At 40.8% G+C, this 10,493-nt stretch overlaps 1 long non-coding RNA gene across 1 annotated transcript in view; it reads right to left on the bottom strand.

The window, feature by feature from the left end:
• Positions 1-1,441: 1,441 nt before the first annotated feature.
• LOC114006576 (uncharacterized) overlaps positions 1,442-10,493 on the bottom strand; it is a 27,379-nt gene continuing 18,327 nt past the window's right edge. Inside the window, exon 2 of the long non-coding RNA XR_003548289.1 lies at positions 1,442-1,930. This is a non-coding gene — a long non-coding RNA (uncharacterized LOC114006576). The remainder of the gene's footprint in view (positions 1,931-10,493) is intronic.

The following is a 10,493-nucleotide window of genomic DNA, read 5'->3' as shown; positions in this document are numbered from 1 at the left end:
AGCTCAGTCCAAGAGAGTCCCAAAGTGGAGGCATCAGGTCTCATGGCTAGAAAAGAGTTAGGAGTCAGCACCTCCTCTGGGACTCTCCCAGTTGCATCCTGACAGACTGAAGGCCCCAGCATCTCTGCCAGGCTCGTCCAGGTTTACTCTGAACCCAGGGCTGGAACCCTTTTAACTCTGATTTCCTTGGTGGGGGAGAAGCTTTGGGACCATGTGTGTTGGATCAAGCAAACTTCCTTTTAACTGAGTCCACCATTCCGGGCATCTCCTCCAAGACACGGAAAACACCTCTGTGAACTGGGCCATATCTTCTCCGAGGAGGCGATTACCCAAACATCTGTGAACCAAGGGAACTTTCCCCTTACCTTTGTTCCTGAAGTGTGCGTTCATTAGCTATTTGAATAGCCTCTCCTGACCTACAAATTGTTGGTTTATTTAGGGAAAAACAAAAAACAAACCAAAGCAAAACACTTATGTCAACCTGCCCTGTAGTGTAGCAGTTAAGTACAGTGCATAGGGAACTGGGCCCCATGTGGCTGACTGCGGTTCAAATCCTGCTCCATTTGGCTTGAGAAACATGTCAAGAGTGTGTGCCCGAAATCCTGATGAGAGAGGGCTTTCTCCCCACTTCCCTGCACCCTCTGAAAATAAAAATAAAAGAATTTTTTTAAAGCATTTATCTTTTTTTTTTCCTCTAATACTCCAGGACAAATTTGTCATCCTAAATTTCTGGCCTCCCTGTGAAACTGACTTACCAGGTATAATTTACACCAAAAACTTAATGTATCCTCAGGTGCGGGCCCTGAGCAAGCTCCCACCCTCAAGTCATTCCCAAGGGTGGAGCCTCTTGCTCAGAGAAGAAAACCACAGACATTCAGGGTATTGCCCTTGGAGCAAGCAGTGGGATACAAGTGGGCCCTTGATTTGAGTGAGCAGCCATATATATTTTATTACAGGATCTCAGAAATGGAAGGAGCCTGACTCACAGTTCTGGAGGTCAGAACATCCACCTCCCTCTTCCTCCACCCTGAGAACACGACTGAGCATCTCTGGCCCTTTTCACCCAAATCATCACACATATGTGTGTGTCTAAGTCTCGGTTGTGGTTTTACATTTTCAGACAATATTTAAAACTCCAGCTCTTCTGTATTTAAATGTGGATTCCTGAGGTCACTTGGAAAACCTGCAGGACCTGCATCCTCGGGCCACATTCCCATGAGTGAACTTCAGCTGGAGATGCAGACCTTCCCCTGTGGACGACATGCTCCCTCCAGCTCATGGTCCCTTCTCTGCCCTACTCGTCTGCAACACAGAGGTCCAGATCAGTTGTCACTTACCATGTCACTTGCTCTGCCATTTTTTACAGTACAGAAGCCTATTTCCTTGTAGCTACTCCTCTACCAAAGGTGGAAAAAATAAGACACATCAAGGAAGCCATGAATTTCAAGAAAAATGAGAGCATTTTTCTTTATAGAAGCTGAAAAATACTCCTCTGCTTTTGGTTAGCTTCCCTCACTGGTTCTAGTTCAGAGTCCCTCAGATGTCAGTGAGAGCCCCTGACACCTGAAGGCTTGACTGAGGCTGGATCCACTGCCAAGATAGCTCGTTCACCAGGCTGGTAAACTGATGCCAGTCATGGGCGGGAGGCCTCAGTCCCTGACTCTGTGGAGCTCTCCATAGTGCTGCTTGAATGTCCTCATGACTTGGCGACCGGCTTTCCACAGAGCAGATGGCCCAAGAGACAGCGAAGTGAAAGACACAATGTCTTTTATGACCTGGTGTCAGAGTCAAAGAGGTTATCTGCACCATATCCTGTTGGTTACACGGGTCAGCTGTAGTGTTGGACTGCACAAGGGTGTCATAGAGCTCTTTGGTGGACATCTTGAAAGCTGGATACCACATAATTCCATGATGTTTACAAGAGACATACCTGAAATACAAGGACATGAAAATATTTGAAGTAAAGCTGGGGTCACTGTATTAATACCAGACAAAATAGACTTAATAAGAAAGCATTTGTATGGCTAGAGGTTAAATAATGATTAAAGTTCAATTTACTAAGACAATGTAATTTTTATAAATTTAGCAAAATAAACTTAATAAAAATAGGTTCCAAATATATAAACCAAAAACTAATAGAACTCATGGTGGCAATCTACTCTCTGGTTGCCAAGACCTGGTCCCTTCCTTTGGAGAGCTGACTATTTTTTTCTGGAAAACCTAAGGCCAGGGAACCACCAGTTAGGGTAATGGCTATGTCGCTGGACTCCCACGTAGTCGACCATGGTTCACATCCCGGACCCGGTGGCTTAGAACTCACGCCGGGCGCGTGTGCGTGCGTGCCCAAGATCCCGAGAGGAGAATGGAGGAGAAGGGATTGCAGCGTGACCATCCCCCCTGAGGGGTGATTTCTCGCTTTCTGTCTCTCTGTCTCTCTCTGTCTGTCTGGCGAGTACACGCGCCCTACAGTAAAAAAAAACTCTCAAAAAAAAAAAAAGAACCTAAGGCCAATTGCTAAAAGTTTCTTTGTTGATATATCTTTACTATTTAAATAACGTATCCTAATAATTTCTAAGTAACATGTTCACTTTTTAAATAACCCCAGTATTTTCCCTTTCTCTTCTATCATTATTCCTCTTCCTCCAGGATAATATACTCAGTTGCCACTTTGATGTCATACCCAGGGTCCTTTCACACCTCCCCTCAGACAGACTTCTGGGCCCCTGCCCTCCGTACATGCTCAGTTATTCCACATTATGAAAGAAGTTTCACTGTTCTTGTTTTCCTCCCTTCACTTGCTAGTTCCCTTTATTATTTTTAATGTGTTTATTGAGGTATAGTGGATGTATAAATAATTGCATCTATTTAGTGTAAACAATTTGATAAGTCTGTGATATCATTACTATACTCAAGGTAATAAATATATTCATTACCTTCAAAAATATTTATAGAGGGGCCAGAAAGAGGTGTGGTGGTTAAGGTGGCTGGACTCCCATATGTCTGACCATAGTGTGGGTCCCGGACCTGGACTTGAAAATCACGCTGGGTGCATGTGCATGTGTGCCTAAAATCCCAGGAAGAGGATGGAGGAGAAGGGATTGTAGCATGGCCATCTGCACTAGGGGGTGACCTCTTACTTTTACTCTCCCTGTTTCTCTCTGATAACTGCATGCTCCCTATGGCAAAAGCCAAAAAGAGAGAGAAAGAGAACTCAGAGAGAAATTGACAAATTCACCACCATAATGGAAGAACTCAACATGCTTTTCTCTATTACTGGTAGATCAAGGATGGAAAAAATTATAAAAGACAGAAAAGTTGAGCAATATAGTCAGCCTCATTTATTGGCTGTACATAAAATGCTCTACTGAACAATTAGGGATGATGCATTTGGAACATTTACAAAAATTGATCAAGTGCTAAGCCACAAAGCAAGGCTCAGTGAGTTTCAAAGAGTCAATATCAATGTGTTTTCCACCATAACACAATTAACAAAAAGCGAACAACAAAATATAATTATTTTTTAATTCTCATATGCTTGGGAAAATTAAAATACACTACCAACGCATGGGTCAAAGAAAAAAATTCAACACAAAAAATGTAAAATTCAGTTAAAATGCATTTGAAACTCGAAATATTATTCATTTAATATGAAAACCATGTTCATTCATATGCTTAGGAGCAGACTTTCCTACAATTGAGGAAAAAATATTTATATATCTTTTCAAAGATTATTTTAAATTTTTACTTTTTAAAAAAATTTGTTATAGGGCACATGTGCTCATCAGACAGAAACAGAGAGACAAGGAAAGTGAGAAAGCCAGCCACCAGGTCCAGCAACAGTGGTAGAGCCCAGTGCCTTAACCACCACGCCACCTGCTGGCCCCTTAAATATCTTTTAAAAGCTGAAAATCTTTCACAATTGACTTCCTTTAATGGGAATAGTTGCTGGTTTACTGACTTCAAGAACTGTTACTCTTTCTTCTCTGTTAAGGTACCTATAGGATATAGATGAAAAAGCAAAGATGTTTCTCCAATCTTACATATATATGTAAGATTGCATGTGTGTATTGTGTGTTATATGTTATATATATATATATTTGTTGTTGTTTTTATAAGCCAGCACTCACCAGAGAGAGAGAGAGAATAAGGGAGAGGGACCAAGCACTCACGGTGGGGTATGTTCATGCCACGGTCCCTTCTCCAGTTCTCCAACCTGTTGGAAGCTGGGGGACATGCACCTGGAGTGTTTTTCAAGCTGCAAAGGCTAGGACTCAAACCACGCTCGACCATGTGGGAATATTTGTTGTAATTTATGATTTACATCTTTTCACTGCACGTTTTTGTAGGGTACAGAATGGTCTTTAAAAGCATGTATTGGGACCAGCAGTTAGCGTAATGGCTATGTCGCTGGACTCCCACGTAGTCGACCGCGGTTCGCATCCTGGACCCGGTGGCTTAAACTCACGCCGGGCGCGTGTGCATGCATGCCCAGGATCCCAAGAGGAGAATGGAGGAGAAGGGATTGCAGCGTGGCCATCCCCCCGGGGGGTGATTTTGATTTCCTGCCTTCTGTCTCTGTGTCCCTCTGTCTGGCGAGCGCACGCGCCCTATAGCAAAAATCTCTCCAAAAAAAAAAAAAAAAAAAGAAAATATTTAGGGAACCCACAGTTAGGGCTATGTCACCGGACTCCCACGTAGTCGACCGCGGTTCGAGTCTCAGACCCAGTGGCTTACAACTCACGCCGGGCACATGTGCATGCGTGCCCAAGATTCCAAGAGGAGAATAGAGGAGAAGGGATTGCGGCATGACCATCCCCCTGGGGGGGGTGATTTCTCGCTTTCTGTCTCTATGTTTCTCTCTGTCTGTCTGGTGAGTGCCCTATAGCAAAAAACCTCTCCAAAAAAAAAAGAAAGAAAGAAAAGCATGTATTTAGTGTTTAATAAACAAATTGAAGATACAAACATATGCACCATCGTGAACATTGACATTATATTATGAACATTCAAGACCCATTCCACTGGAAGTACGTACAGAACTGTCTGACGTTCTTTACTATGAAATACAATTCTAAGGAAAAACAAATTAATTAATAATTGGACAATACAAGTCTCATAAATTAATGAGGATAGATTTTTGAAAACGAAGATAATCTTAACAAAGCCAATAAAAGAAGAATTTGTCATTTCCATGTAGAGGACCATGGGAGATAAGAGTTTATAAAGTGGGGACCAGCAGGTGGTGTGGTGGTTGAGGCACTGGACTACCACATGGCTAACCACGGGTCAAGTCCTGGACTTGGTGACTTGATTTCTCACTTTCTCTCTCTCTCTCTCTCTCTCTCTCTTCCTCTCTTGTGAATTAAAGTAATAATAATAAATAAATTATTCCTTTTTACAAAATAGTTTTTAAAATAAATTCATAATCTGAAAAGATTGGTGGTATCAGTCATTGGTCCAGTCAGAGATAGGTAAAATTGTATATAACAATAGTTCATCAAGAAGAAATAGAAAAAGAAAACTTTTATTCATTCACTATGATTTCTTATAAGATGAGAATACTGATGATCCATAAAGAAATAAGTCCTTAAAAAGGCAAAAATAAAACAAAATAGCGAAAATAAATAAATAAAATTTAAAATAAAGAATAAATTAAAAATTTTTTAAAATTGGAAAGAGATGATTAAAAGTGAAGACATGGTAGTTATTTGCTGATTTACAGGCTTTACAAGGTTTTTGTCTTTAGTCTTCTTTAAATTCATTCCAAAGAAAGACTCAACTATTTGCAACATTTTGAACTTTTTTTCTGTGATCTAGTTTTATACAATGAATAATGGTTATAATAAATATATAAATTGAAACCTATAAAGATAACTGTCTATCAAATAATTGGGAGATTTGTACTTACACCTGCTTGTTTATAAAATAGTTAAATCTCCATTTCTAACCTTTTAATTGGGAAATTTAACCCTGCCATTCGATATTATTATAGATATTTGTGAATTTACCTTTTTTTTCCTAGTTGTTTTCTGTCCTCTTACTTACATTTATCTCCTTTTTGTTTTCCTGGTGTATATTCCCTTAAGTGTTTCCTGAAGAGCTGGTTTCATTTTAGTGGATTCTTTCAGCATTTGTTTATCTGGGAATGATTTTATTTCTCCTTCCCATCTGAAGAATAATCTTGCTAGTATAGTGCTCTTGGCTGAAATCATTTTTCTTTCAGAGTTTTAAATATATCTTTCCATTCTTTCCTCACCTGAATTGTTTCAGTTGAGAATTCAGATACTAGTCTAATGTGGTAATCTTTGTAAGTAACCTGGCATTTCTCCCTTCCCATTTTTAGAATATTGTCTTTAGGGACCAGCAGTTAGTGTAACAGCTATGTCGCTGGACTCCCATGTAGTCGACCACAGTTCACGTCCTGGACCCGGTGGCTTAAACTCACGCCGGGTGCGTGTGCGTGCGTGCCCAAGATCCCGAGGAGAATGGAGGAGAAGGGATTATGGCATGGCCATCCCCCTGGGGGGTGATTTCTCGCTTTCTGTCTCTCTGTCTCTCTCAGTCTGTCTGGCGAGCACATGCACCCTATGGCAAAAACCTCTCCAGAAAAAAAAAAAAAAAGAATACTGTCTTTGTCTAGTTTATACCAATTTGGCCATTATATGCCTTGGAGAGGATCTTCTTATGTTATACCTATTTAGTGTCCTTTATGTTTTCTGAATTTAGAAGTCTGAATGCCTCTCCAAATTTGAAAAATTTTCAGCTAATATAGCATGGAAGATGTTTTCTGTGCCTTTGCCTGCCTCTTTGCCTTTTGGGATACCTATTATGCAGCTATTCAGCCATTTAATGGTGTCTAGGATTTCCCGTATATTGTTCCGGGTTTTAATAATTATTATTTTTTTAATTCTTTTTGGTTGCCAGGACTAAACTGGAGGTTTTGTCTTCAAGGTCAGAGATTCTTTCTTCTGCTTTGGTCTAATCTTCTGTTGATACTTTGAAGGGAGTTTTTGATTTCCTACATAATATTCTTTATTTCCAGAAGTTCTGTCTGATTCTTTTTCAGTGTGTCTATCTCTTTATGGACTTCCTCCTTCAAGTCATGAAAGAGTTTCCTCATCTCCTGGAATTGGTTGTCTGTTTTTCCTTGTATCTCACTGAGTTTTATTACAATGAATATTCTGAGTTATTTTCCTCACATTTCTGTGATCTCCTGTGTTTTATCCATTATTGATGAGTTATTATGTTAAAAATCTCCCCCTCCTTAAGGGATGGAGGTATTTTCCTGGTTTTCTCTTATTTCTTGAGGGCTCCACTTTGATTTTTAGTCATCTGATGATATATTCATTTCTTCCTGCTTCTTTGGAGAACATTTCTGCAGCTATGAGCCCCTGCGCTTCCCTATGCTGTGAGTTAGGGCTGTACCAGTTCCCCTCTTCTACTGTGGATGGGAGTATGTAATTCACATAGAAGTTATGGGTTCAGGTTTTCAGATGAGAGTTTCTCTCCTTTTACAGCTTAAGCGGGTTTGGGGCAGAGAATTCCTCCAGATTCTCTTTTCTTTGGATGTTTGGTTCCTATATATCCAAACCTAACTGACCCTAATGAGGCTGGAGGCTGAGCTGACAGGTAGGATGCAAGGTGGTATACCACTTTGCTAGGAGTATGAGCTGGAGCAGCTCCTCCTCCCCCACAGCAGGCTGAGTGGAGTTCCCTGCTGACGAGCCCATTACAAGCAGCCTAGGCCACTCTGCTGATCCTGGTGAGGGGCAGAATGGCATCAGCCCATGTGAAGGACCTGCTCCTACCTTCTACCCTAAGCCTCCTTGCTGCTTCTCTGTCTCTGGGACTACAGGAACTGCTAATGATCCTTGGAGACTGGAGGCCCCTCCTCCCCGACAGCAAGCTAGGTGAGGGTCCCTGCTAATGAGCTCAGGCTGAGCAACCTAGGCCTCTGTGTTGCTCCTTCACATATTGGTAAAATGAAATCAAACATTTTTAATCTAGGGAAGGAGGAAGACATTATAAACTGTTACTGTTAGTCATTAACCCTTTAGTATAGTTTTCAGGATTTTTCTTCTATGGGCACATGGGCTCACTAGAGAGAGAGAGAAAGAGAGAGGAAAAGTGAGAAATCACACCCCAGGGAGGATGGCCCCACCACAATCCTTTCTCCTCCATTCTCCTCTAGAGATTTGGGGCATGCACACACATGTGCCCACTATGTTTCTGAAGCCTCCAGTTTTATTACTCAAACTGTGCAGTTGGTCATGTGGGATTCAGCTGTCTTAACCACCACACTGCCGGCTGGCTCAATTTTTTTTTTTTCCAGTGAGTGTGTACACTCCTGAGGAAAAAAAATAAGCCCCCACACACACTCACACGCACAATGAGGCATTGTCATGCTGCAATTTTTTCCCCTCCATTTCACCTTCCTGTTAGATTAAGATTTGGGGCAAGCACACAAACATACCTGTCATATTTTTTAAGCTGCCTAGACCCAGATTCCCACCCAGTCAACCATGTAAGATCTGACTCCTAACAATTATGCCGTGGGGCCAATCCAGTTGTTGGATTTTTTTTTTTAAGATAAATTCTAATAAGGGAATTGAGAGAATGTTGAAGGAAACACTTTCTTTAAATCATTAGGTTTCTTGAAGCAAAAGGGAGAAATCAATAGATGCACATTCAGAGAGAAATGATTTTTTTAATCATGATTTATCTATGCCCTAAAATACTATGGAGACATTAAAAATAACTAGAACTCTATAAACTGACATGGAAAGATATCAGACATATTATTAATTTAAAAGAAAATTTAAACATTTATAAAAAGAAATCTTATTAAACATTTACAACGTAACCTTATTTTTCTTAAAAAAATTACATGTATTTGCATTGTAGAAAAGGTCTAAAAGATACAAACAGTGGTTACCTCTGTTACTAGTGCTACTGTGCTTATCAAACGCTAATGCATGATGCATGTAAATTACCTGAGGTTATTGTTAAGTGTTAAAATTCAGGTTCTGATTCAGTAGGTATGGGTGAGGCCTAAAATTCTGCATTTCTTTTTCTTTTTTTAAAAAAAGAAATTATTTTATTTAACTTTATTTATTTATTTATTTTAATTTGACCAGAGAGGGACACAGAGAGAGAGAAAGTGAAAAAGCAAGCTTTTTCAAGTCCTAGTCTAGGTCTAGGACTTGAACTGTGGTCAGCCATGTGGGAGTCCAGAGCACTTAACCACTATGCCACTTGCCAGCCCCTTTTTCTTTATTTCTTTTTTTTAGAGGTTTTTGCTGTAGGGCACATGCATTCACCAAAGAGACAGAAAAACAGAGGGACACAAAGCAAAAAATCCCCCCTGCCCTCCCGGAGATGGCCACAATGCAATCCCTTCTTCATTCTCCTCTTAGGATTTTGGGCACATACACACACACACACACCCACACACACACACACCCACACACACACACACCCACACACACACACACCCACACACACACACACACACATACGCATGCCCAGTGTGTTTTAAGCCCCTCAGTCCAGGACTCGAACTGCAGTCGACTCCATGGGAGTCCAGCAACGTAGCCATTAAACTATCTACTGGTCCCAGATTCTGTATTTCTTACAGCTCCCAGGCAGTGATATGTTCTACCTTGCAAGAACTGATTGTCACATATGCAGGAATTTTGTGAGTTCATCGCTGAATGCAGTTATTATTAAATATTAAAGTATATATACATATTCATAACTGAGTGAGTTATAGTTCGAACAGGTAATAAATACTCATTACTTCCTAATTATTTTACACTTTGCTATTATCTACATTCTTGACATTATACATACAAACTACTGTTACCTATGTAGTTGAAATAATATATCACAATGTCCTCTATGCAATTCTTCCAAATTTTGTATTCAGTGACATCACATTGGTAATATAAAATATGCCAAGGTGGGAGTGTTTGCACCATGGAAATTGGCAAATGCTACCAATCAGGGTTTTTTTCCCATGGGTTTAACCACTCATTAAACACTGCTGGCACACCACATATAGCATCACTCTAGCACCTGGGATTAATGTGGGGGAAGGTTTTGAGAGAGGGGTAAAGAGTGCCGAACAGGGGCATGATAGATATTGAGTAAAATTTTGCCACACGAAGGGTTTTTTCTGTAGCCCATTGGTTGCATGCAGTGCTTAACAGATGTTTGTCAACGACGTGAAGGCATGAATGAGTGCTGTGGAGCAGAATCAAGAGGTCCCACCGGAAGCATAAGGTGACCCCTTCACTTCCCACAGGAGCTAGGAATAAATGGAAGAGCTGCGTGTGTGCTCCTGGAGGCCCCTGACTGGAGAACCTGGACTGGCCCTTTTGCTCCCGCCCACCTCAACATTTCCTGTACAATTTTGGTTCCCGTATCTGGGAGCCAGTATTTACTTAACTCCACTGCTAGAGTTCAGCATGAGCCAATCAGCAAGAAAAGCCCAA

This window comes from Tupaia chinensis, unplaced genomic scaffold (assembly GCF_000334495.1).
Source record: "Tupaia chinensis unplaced genomic scaffold, TupChi_1.0 Scaffold149011_1, whole genome shotgun sequence".
NCBI lineage: Eukaryota > Metazoa > Chordata > Mammalia > Scandentia > Tupaiidae > Tupaia > Tupaia belangeri.
The sequence above is the reverse complement of the archived record's forward strand: the minus strand, read 5'-3'. Positions and strand labels throughout refer to the sequence as shown.